Here is a 20,908-nt window from a genome sequence, read left to right as displayed (position 1 = left end):
ATGGATGGATGGATGGATGGATGGATGGCATCTCTGCCTTTCATCACTGAATTTAATCATAATGAATGAAGGTATAATGTAACAGCTTTAATCTGAAGCACTGTATAAGCTTTGAATGTCAGTTTATGAATTTTAAGCTCAGAAATTTTTATAATATACCTTTCCTCACTTCATAACAATGAATGCCTGATGATGGCCATTAAAGTTTTAAAACACTTTTTTTTTAAATGTCTCTTAAGGTGTGTTATAGGCAACTGGACTGTTTCATTTTTCCAGTGGACTTTTTGCCTCTCATCCTCCTTGGCCTACCACCTTATCACGGTGGAGGAGATTACATATCCCAATGATCTTAGGAGCGAAGTTATCAGTGGCTTTTATGCCCCTGGTACAGTCACCCAAGACAAACAGGTCCTAGGGAAGGGACCAGACAAAGGATAGCTCAAAAGACCCAAATGAAGAAGTATAATATAATATATTTCTCTCACCCAGATGTGGGTCACCAGGGCCCCCCTCTGTAGCCATGCTTCGGGGCACTCATGGGACCCATACCTGAAGAGGCAACGTGGGTCCCTCCTCCAATGTGCTTACCACCGATGAGAGGGGCCAAAAGGGTTGGGTGCTGAGAGCAGAGACCGTGGCGGTCTGATCCTTGGCTGCAGAAGCTGGCTCTGGGTAGGGGCAAAAAACAATTAATCTGTGTTGTCAACAAATATCGATAATTAAATTTGTTGCTGCAGAATTCATTTGGTGATAATGGTTGATGACATAATTACTCGTGTTTTGGAGCCAGAAATGGATGAACATATGCAAGTCAATGCGACTGCAATGACAGGCAAGCCCGAGAAGCAACAGGAAGAGGAAAATGGCTGGGACCACTGCAAAAACACCATGATCCAAAACATCAAAAGTATGGGAAAATTGTTTTATCATTCAGGGTGTCCCCATTTATCCATCCAGTTTACTACCTCTTATCCTGTTAAGGGTCAAGGGGGGGCTGGAGCCTATCCCAGCACTCTTTGGGCAAGAGGCAGGTTTCACCCTGGATGGTTCTCCAGTCCATTGCAGGGCCATCACATCTAGACCATTGGCACACCTACAGTCAATTTGGTGTATCTCATTAACCTAATCGTAATAGCTTGCTAGTCTGTCTATGTTCCCCCAGAAGTGAGGAATTTCAGTCATCTCTCTTTTGTTTGCTCCACCTTGTAGAAAATGTGTGCTCATGCAGGCGAGTTGGAGAGGGAGGAGTTTATCCCTCTATGACCACATAGAGGGATAAACTCCTCCCTCTGTTGGTGGATACTTGTCTTTACTTGCCTTTTCCTTCCCACGTGTAGGGGAGCTCTGCCCTCAGAAATAACCAAGAGGGGCATGGACTAAACGTTTTAAGCTAAATTAGGTGTTGACAGACATGTCTCATTTGCATTTAAAGGCAGAGATGGCAAAAGTACTCAAAAGAACTTTTAAAAGTAAAAAGTATTTATATTGCATGATTCACTGGCTGTAAACCTATTGAACACAGGATAATTTATGTAGAATCTACTTTAGTAATGTTATTGTTTGAACAAACACTACCTGCCTAGTATCCTAATGTACTTCACTATATAGTCCTTTAGGCATTTAGGCTTTTGTATTGTACACTTAAGTTTAACACATCACATTTCTGAACATTGAATTATTAGCCAGGATTAGCTTCTAAACTATAATGTCACAAATCATGCTCATAGACCGTCTATGAGCATGATTTGTGACATTATAGTTTAGAAGCTAACGTGCACGCATGTGCGCATGCACACACACAGACAGCCGTTTCTCCTGCATCTTTCAAATCCCAAAACAGTTCACATGCATTGGTCTTGGCGCCAAAAGTACATATACATATATATATATATATATATATATATATATATATATATATATATATATATATATATATATATAGTCTGTAATAGCCTTTTTGGAAAATTTAAGGAGTAGAAAGATATTTATATATTTATATATATACACACCCATATTTATGTTGAAAATGTATCTGAGTTAAAGTAAAAAGTCGTCAGAGAGATAAATATTTCTAAAAGCACAAATATCTGAAAAATCGACTTAAGTACAGTAACGGAGTATTTGTACTTCGTTACTTGCCATCTCTGTTTAAAGGTATAGGCACCAAACCAGCCTGTTGTCTGGAGAGCTCATTAGAGGGACTTATAGACTGGCTTTAATCCTGGACCAAGACTGAATTTGAGAAAAAACAAAAACTTCAAATAAACTATTATGGGACCTCTGAGACCTGTATAAAGTTGATGATAAACAGCATGTCCTGGGACCTTTAAGATTTTACAATTTGATGTGGTTTAAATACCTGCTGAAGTATAACACAAGGTGCAGTCCACAATTCAAGCTAAAGGTTTTTCATTTGAACTAAACAGCCACTTCAATCTCTTAAGGCAATATGTTGATTGGCAGGAATAGTGTATGATTTGGTCCGAGCCACTTTGTTTCACATTTATAGAGCCAGGACTGCGTATGAACACCAGTATTTTTTTGAGTGCACACACAGAACTATCATCTAGAGGAATGTGAAAAGATATTTGCTGGAATTGACAAAAAGTGTATTGTACTACAAAAGAAGTCTGCACTTTTGATGCCTTGGTGGCCGAGTGGTTAGAACCAGTGGTGAAAGCGGCTTAAAAGTCTTGCCAGAACTGTACGCACGTGTTAAAAAAAAAAAGCGACACCGCCACCGAAGTTTTATGGTTTTTAATTGGTTTTGGGTGATTTTTATTACAGTTTTCGGGTGTCTGTTCCCCACACAACTGCAGCCCCCATAGCCCCACCCTTCCTGCGCAACCCCTGGAAATGCTTTGAAAACTGCTTTTTACAGTAATTGCCCACTACAGTGCAAACAACAGGGAACAGGCAGACATGCATACATGAAAAAAACAGATCATCAATATCCCTCAATGATTTATTCTTCTTGTAGGTTCTCACTTGCAGACTCCACAGAGACAGTCTATCCCTGTAACTCACTCTTATCAATGAGTGGCTCTGAGTCTGAATTTTCCATGGGTCTAATTTTGCGAACTTTTTCTCTTGCTTCTTCAACTCTGTGACATTTTCGCTTAAACATGTCACTTATTTTATGTTGCATTGTGCCAAAGCAGGTAGCCAGCAGCCTAGTTCTTTGATTTTGCCCTCTGTTTTGTTTCTTTCTCTTTTTTTCATTCTGTGAACGTGTGTGGTTTTAACCAGTCAAAATTAACAATGTTGTTAACATGACCCATGTGTCCGTCTGTCAGCTACCCAGAAACGCCTCGCATGCGGAGATGCGCTCATGGGTAGGACTCAGTTTCAAGGCAGTTTCACACTGAACACGCAAGACGCAGGCTAAGCGGGGGAAGTCCATTTAATGTGTATGTGGGCGTGCTGTGACGTCACATGAGCGCAAACCAAGCCCAGCAACTTGGTAGCGCTGCGCGTGCTTGCGCCCCACCCCGCGCAGCGCGCCGCGTCTGCCACGTTCAGAGTGAAACCGCCGTCAGACGTCATTTTCTTTATTTAATATGGGATTTTGACAGCTCCCTTCTCCTCCTTTTTTTAACGGAACTCCGTTCCGGCCGTGAATATTTTACCGGAACTGCGTTCCGGCCAGTTCCAGCTCACTTTCACCCCTGGTTGAAACTCATGTGGCACACACAGCTGACCCCGGTTTGAATCCCAGCTGGAGGTCCTATACTGCATGTCACACCGTCCTATCTCTCCCTTGTTTACTGTTATGAATATTACTGTTATTGACAAGATATTGTGGTCATTACCGAAAATGTGCCGTCACTGCTGAAACATGGGATGTTTTGTCAAAAATAAAATTCACTGAATTATCAACTTAGATATTGGGATGGTGTTTGGTTAAATGAATATTAAAACTAATGAATCCTTAAGTTTGTAATGACCTTTACAAAAAATGGATTCAAAATCCAAAGTTTCTGATAAATCACGCTTAAAAAATTGTTTAAATTATATATATAGATATGTATATATGTATATATATATTTACATGTGCATTTTTAAGAATAACATTTCATAAAAATATATTTACAAGGTGTACAAAACTAAATTTAAATAGATCAACATAACTCTTCTTCATCATATTATATTTCTATATGTTTCAGTAGTGACAAATTTTAGGAGAGGAAAAATATTCCAAAATTGTCTGAAAATTCAAAATGAGAATTAATTATACATCTTCTTGAAATGTGTTCCTTGGGTATTATACATCTAACATACTGAACATAAAACCCATCCATCCATCCATCCATTCATCATCTTCCGCTTATTCCTGTTAAGGGTCGCAGGGAAGCTGGAGCCTATCCCAGCGGCTACAGGCGAGAGGCAGGGTACACCCTGGACAGGTCGCCAGTCCATCTCAGGGCTAACACATAGAGACAAACAACCATTCACACTCACATTCATACCTACGGTCAATTTAGAGTATCCAATTATCCTAGTCCCCAATTGCATGTCTTTGGACGGTGGGAAGAAGCCAGAGTACCCGGAAGGAACCCCTGCACGCACGGGGAGAACATGCAAACTCCACACAGAAAGATCCTGTGCCAGAGCTGGGACTCGAACCTGGAAAACTTCTTGCTGTGAGGCGACAGTGCTTACAACTGCACCACCGGGCCACCCTGAACATAAGACATTTTGGGAAAAAGACACATTTATTTCAAGATGTCTCAAACTCTGGCTTTGCATCAATTCTGTTGAATGGCCCATAAACTTGCAATATGGATTAGTTGGAATAGACATATGCTTACGTTTATATTATTTGCATGTACACATGTGTACTTGATTCTTACCCATCAGGGACACACACACTTACTGATATAAGTGCTTGTGGACACCATACAGGCCACTAGTTCCTTGCTCCCAATCCATAAATCACAGTGTTCCAGTAAAAGCAGAATTTCATTTCCCTGCCAGCATCTTATCAGGATGAGGAAGGATATACAGCCCATCACCATCCTCGTTTATTATCTCTGTGAATCGGCCATGGAAGGGATAGGGCTATAACCTGGTGGGACCAGGCAGAGAACTGGATTAGACTATTAACTGGAAAAACATATAAGGTCTATTACCTAAAGCAGGAATATAATGCTCCCTTCCAGAGCATTCTATCTAATCCATGACTCAGCCATTCACATGATGGCAAATATTATTTGTTTCTTTCCTATCTATTCTCTTTGCAATTATTTTCACAGCAGAGTGAAGCCTTGCAAAAACCCTGTAACCCAGATGTGCAGCTTTGTCTTGTGACAGTGTTACTGTATCTGCCTCAGGATTAAGTTGACTGGCTCTAGGGTTCATTATAAAATAACTGTTCCTTCAGCAAATGGCCACAATTACCCTTAGTGGTGGAGTACCCTCTAGATTGGAAAAATGGTGTTCATCAGCTGTGACCACATTTTTAGTTTTATGCACATTATGATCTTAGTTAAAACCTCTCAAGGTCCATTTTCTCTTTGATTTTCAAATTAACTGACAAGACTTTGCACACTTTGTGAAAGATAGTATTTCTTGACTGAAAAACAAGTGAAGAAGCAGCTCCAGAAACTGGACCATAGAGCAGACAGATTGGTGTTGCAGTTCTGTCGGGGTCTGTGCTTGTAATGCTGCACCAGACTGACTTAAGAGCAGTTTAGTTTGGCAGAAGAGACAGATAAATATCCAAGTTATCCGCAGGTATGTATGTGTGTGTGTGTGTGTGTGTGTGTGTGTGTGTGTGTGTGTGTGTGTGTGTGTGTGTGCGTGGGGGGGGGGCAAAAAACAAGTATAAAATCACTTTTATGCTTGAAAATCATCTGAGTCTGAAATGACATTTCTTCATGAAACCACACTCATAAAAGGGTTTGTAAAAGAAATAAAGGATCCAATTACAACAAAACTTGGTTACTTATTTTTGATGAAAACAGGGGCTTTGCTCGTTCTTATATGTTCAGCTTTTTCATAATTACAGCCAAAAAATTTCGCGGAGTCTTGTCAGCATAGTGAAAATTTTCAACAAAAAAAAAAAGAATTAGAATGCCAAGGTTAGACTATTGGATGACTCTTTTTGTCTTTTAAAGTAGTCACTGTGTCAGATTAGGTTATCATAGAGACATAAATTGTATCTGTGTTGTGGCCAAGAGACATGACAGACAACACATTGGTATATATAAGTTTATATCTCTCCACCCTGTGCTGAGACTGAACAATAATGTATATGCTAGAAGGAGGCATCACATAAGACTGATTTTAGATCTACTGGACACTGAGCATCTGTATGAGCATGTACCAGAACAAGATCCAGTAAACAACATCATACATCCAAGACCGAGTGTCAAGTATGAAGAGCTGGACAGGCTGGGACATGATCCACATCTACTGGCTGAAGAAATTAATTGGACTCTTTGAACACTTAACAGCATAAATGAACCAGCTGTTGATGGATGAGACCACCCAGAATGGCTAACTCAGAGGTGGACAGTCCTGGGGCCTCATGTATCAACGCAGTTAACGCAAGAAAAACTTGCTTACGCCTCACATTTAGATGTATCAACGCGAAAAGTTTGTTGATTCTTGCGCTGTTTCACGCCAACCCCGGAGGTGCCATAGAAATTGGCGGAAAGCCAATCCTTGCCGTAACTGCACTTTGGTCCCTTGGCGACACCCTGTGGCGATGTTTGGTAACTGACATTATTTGACAACCACACATACATCAGGCACAAAAAAAGCCTTCAACACAAACACAAAATACCTGTTGGCATGACTTAAGCGGCTATAAAACAGCCTTCACGATTGTGCTGAATGTTCAACTTTCAACAATGGCAGCACTTGCGCTGTTGGAGGAAGTGGCAAACGGTGCAATAAGACGGGAGCAACATTTCAGGGAGTGGGAGGACTTGCACCACAATTCTGACTAATTCTCTCATGACTGCACTCATGTTGCCATAAAAGCGCCATCCCATGAGAAATATGCTTACGTTTAACGTAAGGGTTTCCACTTCATCAATGTGCAGATCATCCATGGGCAGAGGCTGGAGGGATGGACGCCGATCCCAACCGGGCAGCTGTCCACGCACGCCAGAATTTCATTTCCACAATGTGAATGGGTAAGAAGCGATTACACAATTCATGAAGCCAGATTAATTTATTTTGTCCACGAAACGTTCCAGAACATTTATCAGGCGATCAAGCCGCTCATTGATCCCCGTTATTCCCCTAATAATGTCCTCCTGCGACTGCAGGACCATCTGTGTTAGGACCCTCCCACTGGATCTGTGTGAGGATGCGCTGCTAGGTCTAGGTGGGCTGGAGGACCGTCCGCTGCTTGTCGGCCTGGTGCTGGTGCTCGGGCCAGGGGACGGGCTGGCCCGAATGCCGCTGGTCCTGGCGGATTACTCTGAGCTGGCAGGTGTGCTGCTCGTCGGCAGCATGGGTGACGGATCAATTTCTGTTAAACATTAAACATATTGGTTTATTTAAATGGCTGATTCTGTGTATTTGTTTCGTTTGCATCTGTGACAAAGCATGTGGAAATGTTGCGTAAGAAATGGTTGCCACTTACCTTCCAGGCTCTCAGAGTCAGCGTGGGTGGTGGCGACAATACCCCCACACACAGGTGCTGCCCATGACTGCCGCCTGCTCAAATTCCGTCAGGTGCCCCTCTCCCTGACCTCCACCTGTCTGGCCGGCACTCCTCCTTTAGCGAGTGATGACATGTTTAGCCGCATGCGTTCATTCCATCGCTGGATGTCTAGGTGGTGCTTAGATAACAACGTGGCTTACATAAACAAATAGACAATTGGAGCTCCTTCTGGGGAAAGCCTGGTCTGATTCGGAGAGATGGCGTCCATCTTACTTTGGATGGTGCATCTCTCTTATCTAGGAACATAGGCCAATTTATTAGCAATACTAATCCCTGACAAGCACCCAGAGTTCAGACCAGCAGGCAGAGCTGCAGTTTAACACGCCCCTCTGCTGGTTCCTTCGTGTTGTCACCCACCCAGCCTATAGAAACTGTGTCTGCCCCGAGGCTATATAAGCCTACACCTAAATCTGGAGGAGTAACCTATAGCAATTTAGTTAAAATTAAAACCACTGCTCCAGCAAATCAACCCAATGCAACTATTAAATGTGGTTTGCTTAATATTCGATCTCTTGCATCCAAGTCTCTCCTAGTGAACGATTTAATTACTAATTATCAGATTGGTTTATAAGCACTCACTGAAACCTGGGTGCAGCCAGATGAGTATGTTAGTTTAAACGAATCTTCCCCTCCTGGTTACATTAACTACCATGTACCTCGTACTACTGGCAGAGGAGGAGGAGTAGCTGCAATCTATCAGTCAAATTTGGTGCTTAACCCTCGACCTAACAGTTGATATAACTCATTTGAGAGCCTTATTGTCAGCTTTTCCCACCCAGACTGGAAAGCAGAGAAACCACTCTTACTTGCTGTGGTGTACCGTCCTCCTGCACCTTATTCTGAGTTCTTAGAAGAATTCCCTGACTTTCTGTCTAACTTGGCATTGAACTCAGACAAAGTCATTATAGTGGGTGACTTTAACATCCATGTGGACGTCAATGATGATTCTCTGGCCACTGCGTTTAAGTCGCTTCTTGATTCTGTTGGCTTCTGTCAGAGGGTAAACAAACTCACTCACACTTTTCATCACATCCTTGATTTAGTACTCACTTATGGAATAGAAGCTGACCGCATCATAGTTCTTCCTCAGAACCCTGTCTTGTCTGATCACTCCTCAGTTACATTTGAATTTACTTCAACAAATTATATCCTACCTGGGAAAAAGTCCCGCTTCAGTAGATGTCTATCTGACACTGCTGTTTCTAGATTTAAGGAGCTTATTACAGCAGAGCTTGCTGCCACACCTTGTAGTGATATAATGGGCAGTTATGCTGATTTCACCCCTTCGCAGGTAGACTATCTTGTGGACAGCACTGCAGCAGCACTCCTTGGGACACTTGATGCCATAGCTCCCCTGAAGAAGAAGGTTATCAACCAGAAAAGAATAGTTCCCTGGTACAGCCCAGAGCTGCGTGCCTTAAAACTGAAGACCAGACAACTGGAAAGGAAGACACATTCCAGCCAGCACGAGGAAGTCCGCCAAGCCTGGAAGGAGAGTTTATTAATATATAAAAAAGAACTCCGTAATGCTAGAAGCGCTTACTACTCGTCCCTGATAGAAAAGAATAAGAACAACCCCAGGTTCCTCTTCAGCACCGTGGGCAGGCTCACCAAGAACCATAGTGCTGTTGAGCCATGCATCCCCCCAACTCTCAGCAGTAACAACTTCCTTTCTTTCTTTACTGAAAAGATTGTGAATATTAGAACGAAGATTGCCAGTAATGGAGGACAGACTACAGTCCCCATAGAAGCACCTCCCAGACTTGGTGCATACTTGGACAGCTTCTCCCCCATCGACCTGTCAGAATTAACTTCTGCAGTCGGTTCCTCCAAGTCAGCCACTTGTCTGCTGGATCCCATCCCAACAAGCCTCCTTAAGGATGCCTTCCCTCTAGTCAACACTTCTATATTAAATCAAATTAATCTTTCCTTAGTCACAGGTTATGTGCCACAGGCCTTTAAGGTGGCTGTCATCAACCCTTTACTTAAAAAACCTTCTCTTTACCCAGATGTATTAGCCAACTATAGGCCAATATCCAACTTCCCCTACATCTCCAAGATCCTTGAGAAGGTTGTCCTGGAGCAGTTACATGAACATCTGCACAGCAACGAGCTCTTTGAAGCCTTCCAGTCTGGATTCAGGGAACACCATAGCACTGAAACAGCACTGGTCAGAGTCTCTAATGATCTTCTTATAGCTTCAGACAGAGGTCTTGTCTCTGTGCTTGTCCTTTTGGACCTCAGTGCTGCATTTGACACCATCGACCACAGCATCCTGCTACAGAGACTTGACCATGAAACTGGGATTAAAGGAACTGCCCTAAAGTGGTTTAAGTTGTACTTATCAGATAGGTTTCAGTTTGTTCATGTTAATAATGACCATTCTGAGTACAGCAGAGTTACATATGGTGTACCACAGGGTTCAGTTTTAGGACCGATTCTCTTCACTCTTTACATGCTCCCATTAGGTGACATAATCCGGAAGCACTCGATCAACTTCCATTGTTATGCAGATGACACACAACTTTACTTGTCGATGGAGCCAGACGACAAAAGCCAGCTTACTCATCTGCAAGACTGCCTGAAAGACATTAAATCCTGGATGTCCTCGAACTTCTTAATGCTCAATTCACATAAAACTGAGGTAATCATTTTTGGACCTAAACACCACAGGGACACGCTCTTGAATCCGATCACTACGCTAGATGGCATCACCCTAACTTCGAGTACAAGTGCAAGGAACCTTGGGGTCATTTTTGACCAGGACCTTTCCTTCAGCTCCCACATAAAGCATGTGACTAGGACCGCCTTCTTCCATCTGCGAAGTATCGCTAAGATTAGGAATATCCTTTCCCAGAGTGATGCTGAAAAACTGGTGCATGCATTTATCACTTCTCAGCTGGACTACTGCAACTCTCTCCTGTCAGGATGTCCTAAATACTCCGTAAAGAGTCTCCAGCTGGTCCAGAACGCTGCAGCGAGGGTTTTGACGGGAGTTAAGAAGAGAGAACACATCTCTCCCACTTTAGCTTCTCTCCACTGGCTTCCTGTAGGATCTAGAATCGACTTCAAAGTCCTTCTGCTGACTTATAAGGCTCTCAATGATAAAGCTCCATCCTATTTGAAAGAGCTCATTAGTCCCTACTGTCCGACCAGAGCACTCCACTCCCAGAATGCAGGTCTTTTAGTGATTCCCAGTATCAATAAAAACAGACTGGGAGGTAGAGCCTTTAGTTACCGGGCTCCTCTACTTTGGAACCAGCTCTCTCCATGGGTCAGAGAGGCAGACACTTTAACTACGTTTAAGTCCAGGCTTAAGACCTTCCTCTATGACAGAGCCTTCAGTTAGGACTGGTTCAGGTAGCTCTGAACCATTGATAGCTATGCTGCTACAGGCTTAGACTGCTGGGGGACACATCAGGTTACATGGAGCCCTTCCCTCCTCTCCTCTCCTCTCCCCCTCTCTCCTCCTCTCCTCCCTGCACATTTTTGGAACTGTCACTACCACTACTTGTTGCACTTTGTAGTTTGGCCTTGGTGTCTCGCAGTCTCTCTGTGTTTCCACAGATCCACCAGAGCCCCAACCGCCGCCTGCATCGCCCCCCCCCCTCTTATTCCCTACTGTTACACCGGCCTGCGCTCCCCTTCCATGAACCAGTCTGCCATCCAGTCCCCCATCAAGCTGGCTTGCTCTCCCTGCCTCCCCTACCAGAAGCTTCCTTCTTCAGCTGTTATTAACATTTCCGTGTTTCTCACATTCTGCATTGTAAACTGTTTTCTTGTCTGTAATAACATCTACTGCACGTCTGTCCATCCTGGGTGAGGGATCCCTCCTCTGTTGCTCACCCTGAGGTTTCTCAGATTTTTCCCTGTTAAAAGGGTTTTCTAAGGAGTTTTTCCTCAGTCGATGTGAGGGTCTAAGGGCAGAGGATGTTGTTATGATGCCATGTGAAGCCCTTTGAGACAAACTGTTTGTGAAAACGGGCTATACAAATAAAATTGCCTTGCCTTGCCTTGCCTTGCCTCCGGAGGGCAGCTGTACGCTGCTTGACCTCCACCTTGAGGTCCTGTTAGTGCCATTTTCCATATTGTTATCTAAATTTAGATTTAAACCAATTGATTATTGTAGTTATTGCATTTAGTGATTGCGCAGTGTTGAATTTAGTCATACGTTTAGCTTGCATTATTTAGGAAGTTAGAATTGCAGACATGCATTAGAAATAGAGATAGGAAATCTTTCAGAGCACTAGCAGTGGTGCAAGCTTATTACGTAGTTATGTTCGCACAGGTTTAGTGAGTAAAACTGTGCTTTGTATCACTTGGATCGTTCAGTAAAGAAGGAGCCAACACTTTTCGACCGTAGCGACTCGTTCTTTCCATGATTATAAGTGGTTAAGATGTATGAACATGATGATAAACAACACTGGTGATTAGAAGGGAACTTTAGCCAATGACAGGTCAAACCACTTTTTTTTCATGTCCGTGGGGGTGCGTTGCTCCGAACCCACTGCGTTCACCCTCTCGCACTTCTTATCCCACTCACAACGTTTATTGTTTATACTGACACCACTGGACATGCTGCCAAACAGAATCTGCTGTCGCGCCTCCACCTCCCCGACCAGCACCTCCAGCTTGCACACCGTGAACCTCTCGGGTCGGTATGGGTGCGTTTCCACTAGCACTGGGTAGCACGTCAGCATGGGAGGACTCACTGGCCGAGACTTCCACGGCGTAATTTGTGTGTGACAAAACAACAACAATTGATGACATGGAGGCATGTCTGTCTGTTATGTCTGTTGCTCGGTCAGTGGTTTTTGCCTAAACTAAAAGTAAAGAACAACAGACAGGCAAAGCTTCAAGCGGTGAAACAGAACACTCAAGAAAAGTAAAAAAGACTTTCCCAGGCAATCAACCAGTATTCTGCCAAGTCTAAGATGATATAAAGCAGACGACGTAAGTGCGTAAGTTACCCAATCAGGGACCTAAATTGTAATGGTTAGTACCGTGTTGGGGCAAGTGGAAACGGCTAAACTGACCCGACCACAACCAACCCAGGCTTAAGTGAGCGAGTTGAAAAGTGCCCTAACTTCCCTCTGCACAAGATGGAAGCTCTTGTCAGGCATCATAGTGGCTAAGATGCACATGGTCCACTGCATGAGTGGGGACCAGAAAGAATTGGTCGCAATTCTAGGGGAGCCAAGCACCAGTTACTGGTTTAGAGTAGTCACCACAGGCTGCAAGACCAAGCAGACTAACATGAGTTATTGGAAACGTCAAAAGAACACTAACAGCCACAGCCAAATACCTCCACGGAGTAAGGCAGGTCCTGAAAAGTCAGGTCCATGGTCGGACCAAGGTCAAAGCCATCAACACTTATGCCCTGTCAATCATCAGATACCCTGCTGCTATAATATGCTGGCCAAAGGAACAACAAATTCTCCAGCTAAATTTGTCATAATATAATCCGGGATGGCCTGCATGGACTGATTAACACACTGATTAACACACCTTCAGCCACAGATGAGTTTTAATCAGTGGAATCACTGTTTGGTTGGAAGGAAAACCTGCATACACACGGCCCTCCATGGCACATGATTGCCAACCCCAATCTGTCTTTTGTTTTACAGACATGTAAAATTAATCAATTCCGCAAACATTTGAAGATATGAAGTCTTTTGTTGGTGATCAATCTGAGCTAGTATTATAAAATCAAGATTAATTTGGATCAGAACAATTTTGTCATGGGTGGCATGGTGGTGCAGTGGTTAGCACTGTCGCTTTACAGTAAGGACATTTAAAGGTTTGACCCCTGGCTTGGGCACGGGATCTTTCTGCGTGGAGTTTGCATGTTCTCCCTTTCCGGGTTCCCTCTGGGTACTCCGGCTTTCTCCCACAGTCCAAAGATATGCAAATGGGGACTGGGCTAATTGGATAGTCTAAATTGACTGCAGGCGTGGCTGTGAGTGTGAATGTTTGTTTGTCCATATATGTTGGCCCTGTGATTGATTGGCAACCCGTCCAGGGTGTACCCCGCCTCACACCCCGAAGCTGCTGAGATAGGTTTCAGCCCCCCATGACCTTTAACATGGTAAGAGGAAGAAAATGGATGGATGGATGGATGGATGGACAATTTGGTCATATATTCAGATTCCACTGTCCAACCCGCCTCTCTAAGTAGTAGTGGGTGAGTGAGTAGTAGTGAGTAATGAGTAGCCTCTCTAAATTGTGGTCAACCGTGAAAAATTCAGATTTTTTTTTCTGTATTGTATCGTAATTATGTGGACTTAAAAAATGCATTTTCAGATTATGTTTGTAATTTATTTGCATATCAATATGTCCCACTATGTATCATCAAATACGATTTTGGCATATCAATATAAGTTTGTGAAGCATTAGCTAATACATTCATCTCTGGATATAATTGCCCTGCTAAATTCTCATCGAGTGAAGTTAGCTACATGCTAGCAAAATAATGTGGTTCCATTTCATGTGGTTCATGCAACTTGCCTTGTTTTTTGTCATTGTGTTGTTTGTCAATCTGTCCTTCATGTTTGACAGCATCAGAAGCATAGCAGTAACATATCTGCAATTTCATTTAGCATTGTCAATGTGTAGCAACATGTCACTGAGCATATTCCATCCAACCATTGTCTCCTGCTTATCCTGGTTAGGGTCGCAGGAGGGTTGGAGCCTATCCCAGCAGCTTTCAGGCATAAGACACCTGTCTTATGCCCACCCTGGATGGGTTGCCAGTCCATCGCAGGGTCAACACATATAGACAATCGTTCACACTCAAAGCCACACCTGTGGTCAATTTAGCGTATCCAATTTGCCTCGTCCCCATTTCCAAGTCTTTGGATTGTGGGAGGAAGCTGTAGTACCCAGAGAGAACCCATGCAAGCACAGGGAGATTATGCAAACTCCATACAGAAAGACCCCATCCCTGAACCTTCTTGCTGTGAGTGTCATGAACTTTGACACAGAAAGGGATGACTCAAATGCACAACTCAGACCAGTAAGGCAGCAAAACAAGGTGTATTCCAGGCAGGGTTCAATACACAATAAAGCAGTAAAACCAAAGGTATCCAAGTCGCGAGGCAAAAAGGCAAGGTGAAAAATCAAGTAAGGTTCAAACACAGTAAAACCATGACTATGAACAAATGCGGGCATGTGAGCAGTGAACATCAACAAACTGGCAACGAGACAAGACATAAAGGGGAAGAAAACGGGGATACATTGAAATCCTCAAGTAATAAAAAAAAGGCTTTAGCCAACCTGCTAGATACCAAGGTACAGGGTGCACTGGTCCCAGATCCAGAACATCACAGAGATGGATGCTCCCTCTAGCTTCTTCTTTGGCCTGGAGAAAAAGCATGGGCAGAAAAAAAGTAGTCCACTCTCTGGTCTCTGACACAGGGCAGGAATTAACTGAGCCTGACCAGATAAGAAGGGGAGCTGTGGAATTCTATTCATCCCTCTACACCAGGGAGTATGAGAAGAAAGATGCACTGTTCGAGGGGTTCTGTGGTGAACTACCTCAGGCCTCTACGGAGACTAATTCACAGCTGAATCGGCCATTACAGATGGAGGAGCTGCATGCCGCTCTGCAGAGTATGCAGGGACGGAGGGCTCCCGGCATCAATGGCCTGACTGCTGAGTTTTATAAAGCCTTCTGAAACATTTTAGCGCCTGATATTTTAGAGGTTTTTAATGAATGTCTTGTTTCAGGTTCTTTGCCATTGTCCAGCTGCAAGGCGGATGTAACTCTCCTGCCAAAAAAAGGCAATTTGCAGGACATACAGAACTGGTGCCCTGTGTCCCGCCTGTGTACGGATTACAAGGTTCTGTCCAAGGCTTTGGCGAACAGGCTGAGAGAAGCTATGGAGCAGGTCATCCACCGGGACCAGACCTACTGTGGGCCTGGCAGGTCTATGGTAGACAACGTCTCCCTAATTCGAGATGTTTTGGAGGTCTCCAGCTCATTGGACATTAATATTGGTCTCATTTCGCTGGACCAGGAAAAGGCATTTGCCCATTTTGAACACAACTTCCACTGGAAAACCATGGAGAAGTTTGGGTTCAGCACTTGTTTCATTGCCAAGATCCAGGTGTTGAACAGTGGCATTGAGAGCATTCTGAAGTTCAACAGCAGTCTGTGTGCTCCTTTCAGGGTGCATAGGGGCATCCGGCAGGGCTGTGCTCTGTCTGGGATGCCCTATGCACTCTCCTTAGAACCCCTCCTCTCTAAAATTCACACAAGCATTGATGGCCTGATTTTACCTGGTTTTAATAAGAACATTGTTTTATCTGCCTATGCGGATGACATTGTTGTTCTTATCCAAAATCAAAAGGATGTGTTTTTTTTTAGTTAATTTAACTAATTCTTTTAACATTCTGTCAGTAGCAAGGGTGAACTGGATAAAAAGTGAAGCCCTTGCTGTTGGTGGATGGTGTGATGGTCTCTCAGTTCTTCCCCAAAATTTGTCTTGGAAAAAAGACAGTCTAAAGTAACTTGATGTCTTCCTTGGGATTGAGGCAATGACCCGAAGAAACTGGGAGGGCATCACACAAAAAGTTGAAGGTAAAATTAATAAATGGAAATGGCTGCTCCCTCAACTGTCATATGAGTTCTTGAGTTAACAACCTTGTAGCTTCAGTGCTGTGGCACCGCCTCGCCTGTATGGATCCTCCATCAGGCTCATTGGCCCAGATCCAGGCAAAAATAGTTCATTTTTTTCTGGAATGGTTTATATTGGGTGCCACAGGGGGTGTTGTTTTTACCCATAGAGGAGGGGGGGACAGGGCCTCATCCACTTGGCCAGCAAGACTGCTACATTCCAGTTACAGTTTATTCAGAGGTCTTTGACAGGACCAGCAGATCTGATGTGGAGAGAAGTGGCCAGCTGCATATTCAGACGTGTGAGTAACTTGGGACTGGATGCTGCACTGTTTTTAACTGATCCTAAATTTCTGAAGTTAAATGGGTTGCCTCCTTTTATCAAAGTGTTTTTAAGTCACGGGCCTTTTTTTAAAAGCTCTAACTCTCTATTCTGGTTATTGAAAGAGACTCTAATTCATGGAGCCAGCCTGGATGTCTCCAGTGGAGCCACACCTGGGCTGACGGCAGCGCTGTGCCGAACCAAGACCCTGGTCCTCGGACAACTGGTGGACACTGCGGGGCCAGGGCTGATGGACTCCCAGGCTGTGGCCTCTCTGCTGGTTATCCAGTCCACCAGGGTGGCTCAGAAGGCCCTGGGCTTTTGGAGGCAGAGGCTCTCTGGGAGGGAGAGAAGTCTCCTCATGGACCACAGCCGAGGGACTGAACCTGATCAAGGTGATCCGTTTCCAGAGGTATATATAAGTCCTCAGTTTGGAGAGTTGGATGGACCCCTCCTAAAAGACCCCAAGATGCTCAGCCTGCACACAGCTGACAGGAAAACCCTCTATAAGAACTGTGTTAAAGTGATGAACAGAAAAGTACTGTGTAACAGAGCGCCCACTGCATGGACTCACAAGCTAAGAGGAGATGGAGTGGGTCCACAGTGGAGAGTTTTATACAAACCTCCCCTCAAGAAAAGAACAGCCGACCTCCAGTGGAGAATTTATGGTGTCATCGACTCAAATGCTTTTATTTCTGTTCTTAATCCTGCTGAGTCAAACCAGTGCCCATTCTGTCACCTCCGTGAGACAGTCTTTCATGTTTTTAGTGAGTGTAAGAGACTCACAGTGCTCTTCACTCTTTTAACAGATGTTTATCTGATCTATTTAACAAAACATTTTGCATTACAAAGTTTGTTTACGTTGCAGGGTACAAGAAAACCAATCAGGAAAAATAGCAGCTCCTAAATTTTATTTCTGGCAAAGCTAAGCTGGCAATTTACCTGTCCAGAAAGAACAAAGTGGAGGACAAAGCAGGTCAGGAGGCAGTCTCAGTGTGGCGCTGCGACGTGAGATGCAGACTGAGGCTAGAAGTTGGTTTTTATAAAATAATCAATGATTGAGACACTTTAAAAAACTTTTGGTGTCACAAAAGAATCCTTTGCACCGTTTTGAAAGACAAACTGCAATTTGCACATTTTTTACGTGTGAGTGTCTGACTGATTTTGTGTATTTTATTTATTTATTCTTAGGTGAAATATTTATTTCATTTTTATAAGTAAAATGCATATCTGAATAATTTCTGAGGCACTTTTTTCTCCTTGCAGTTAATGTGAAATGTATTTTGTGAAAATGTAAAGTGTTTTATTTTTAATAAAAAAAATCTTCTTCTTCTTCTTCTTCTTCTTCTTCTTCTTCTTCTTCTTCTTCTTCTTCTTCAAGCCAGACCTGACATCATTCTCTGGCCAGCTGCAGTTTCACTGCTTTTCATATGAAAATCAGACCCCCCGGAGGCTCTCATGGTTCATTTCCAACTATTTGTGGCACAGCAAATGTGGCACCTGTAAAGTTTGTAACATGTGCTAAAATACATTCATTTAATACGTGGTTATATTACGTTAAAAACTGTTTTGCTGTGGTTAAAAGGTCAAGCTCATGAACTGCACCCACCAGCAGGTGGCAGTCGTTTGTTTATGGAACATAGCTACAGGCTACAGCACGCAGAAGTAGACATGTATGCAAGTTGTTAGTCGGAGCCCGGACGATGTCAATGTATGTGACCAGTGCTGCTGTATTGCTACTCTTGCTGTTTTGTTGAGTTTTCGCTGGTGAAGTCAATAAATAAGCTTTCTTCTACACCACGAGTGTCGTCCGAGTGAGTGGTGTAACACAAACATGACATTCGCAGGCTGTAAATTGCCATAAACTGCTGGAATTTGTGAGATCCATGGGCATTTACAGGGATAAAAATCCCACTTTTCATGCAGTGTTAGATAAAAGCAAAAGTAAACAGTAAGTAATTATTGTCAGAATATGGACTGAATTCTTTTGATAGTGATTTTTATGACAAATTACCCAACATAATATATGAATTGTCTGAATTTGCACCAACAATAGATGGACTTAAATGCTATATGTGAAAATGCATTGGACAGATCAAGGGTTATTGAGGGTAGGGAAGAACACACCCTCCAGTCCTCCTTCTTAAAAAGGGGAACCACCATCCCGGTCTGCCAATCCAGATACACTGCCCTGATGTCCACGTGATGCTGCAGAGTCATGTCAATCAAGACAAGCCTACAGCATCCAGGGCCCTGAGGAACTCAGATCTCATCCACCCCAAGGCCCTGCCAACGAGGAGCTCGGCAACCTCAGCCCCAGAGATTGGAGAGCCCACCATAAAGTCCCCTAGCACTGCTTCATCATTGGAAGACATATCGATGGAATTGAGGAGCCCTTCAAAGTATTCCCACCACAAATCCACAACATCCCAAGTCAAGGTCAACAGGATGCTGCCCGTACCATACATGGTGTTGGCAGTGCTCTGCTCTAGAAATCGTTCTCCATGTCCTCGCCAAACTCCTCCCATGTCCAAGTTTTTACCTCTGCAACTGCCAAAGCGGCGCACCGCTTGGTCTGCCGGAACCTCGCAGTTGTCGAAAAGCTGGAAAGGCCCAATAGAACACCATATTCAGTTTGACGGCATCCCTCACTGCCGGTCCACCAACAGGTTCTGGGATTACTGCCATGACAGGCAGCGATCATCTTACGGCCATAGCTCTGATCAGCCTACTCGACAATGGAGGCACAGTACATGGCCCACTCGGACTCAATACGTCTGGGCCTGCCAGGCCTGGCTGGTTTCCTTCATCAGAGCCAATTGACAACCAGGAGGTAATCAGTTGACAGCTCCGGCCCTCTCATCACCTGTGTGTCCAAGACATAAGGCCGTTGGCTGTTAGCAAAGTAAAGCACACATTACATACTGTTTGACACTCTCATGAGGATGGCGACATGTTTGCTTTGATTTGGCATGGTTGGTTTATTATTTTTTTAACTGAAAAAATGTTGAATATCATACACTACAATTGCACAAAACAGTGTGTATATTCTTTTGATTGTGAAAAGCTTTTTTTAATTACAGTAATCTGTGTCTGTGTCCTTTGTTTGTTTGTCTGAGGTTGGGAGCCTACGTGAAGAAATATGTGGATTTTTACAGCCCAAAACTGAACAGTCATAATTTTTACAGCCGGTAATGTTGTGTTCAAAATTCCCTCACTGCAGAAAAACAAAGATGGCTGATCCTCAGAAAGTTCACTTACAACACTATGGGTGAATATTGGGTGTAGGTCCTCAAGAGGGGGAGGGATAACCCTAACCCTAACCCTAACCCTAACCCAGATTTTGATAAGCTGTCACATAACAGTATATTAAAATCCTGATATGCCCATTTAACCATGGGGATTTCTATCCAAGCAGCTCACAGAGTCTTACAGTTAAACCTATCTATTGGGCACTCATTCAAATAGTTTAAAATTCAAAAATTCAACCTTAGAATAGTATTGGAGCACATAACAAAACATTATTACTGTTGTCAATTTTTTTTTTTTTTAAATTTACAGTCATGTTGGGTCGGGACTTGGTGAGAGCGGTCACACTCCTCCTTTCTGTCTACTTCAAAACTACTATTGAATAACTATGGAATTAATCAGAGGTGGCACGGTGGTGCAGTGGTTAGCACTGTCGGCTCACAGCAAGAAGGTTCTGGGTTCGAGTCCTGGGGTACGGGATCTTTCTGTGTGGAGTTTGCATGTTCTCCCCATGCCTGCGTGGATTCTCTCCTGGTATTCCGGCTCCTTCCCACCATCCAAAGACATGCGATTGGGGACTAGGCTAAATGGATACTCTAAATTGACCGTAGGTGTGAATGGTTGTTTGTCTATATATGTTGGCCCTGCAATGGACTGGCGACCTGTTCACTGTGTACCCCACCTCTCGCCCATAGCCCTGTGAACCTTAATAGGAATAAAAGAAAAAAATGGATAGATGGAATTGATCAGCTGGTCTTTCAAGGCGATTGACACCTTAATTTCGACAATGAAATCAGGATCAGATGAGCCTGCCTGCCCGGTTGGAACCCATCCTGCGGACTATGTCTTTGATTCCTGGGGAAGCTGGCGTTTCGCGTGCTTGACACCACTCTCCGTGGAGGATATTGAGGACCTCTACTTGTTTGGATTCATGGTTGTGGGACTTCTCCTCCTCAGACTTGGAGGTGTCCTTGCATACCGCAAAATTGGCAAGACGACGGCTGCCACCAAATCTGGATCTCCGCACCTGCCCGTCATG

Source organism: Aulostomus chinensis, chromosome 13 (assembly GCF_037954235.1).
Source record: "Aulostomus chinensis isolate RoL2024-O1b breed Wild chromosome 13, RoL_Achi_v1.0, whole genome shotgun sequence".
Lineage (NCBI taxonomy): Eukaryota > Metazoa > Chordata > Actinopteri > Syngnathiformes > Aulostomidae > Aulostomus > Aulostomus chinensis.
The sequence above is the reverse complement of the archived record's forward strand: the minus strand, read 5'-3'. Positions refer to the sequence as shown.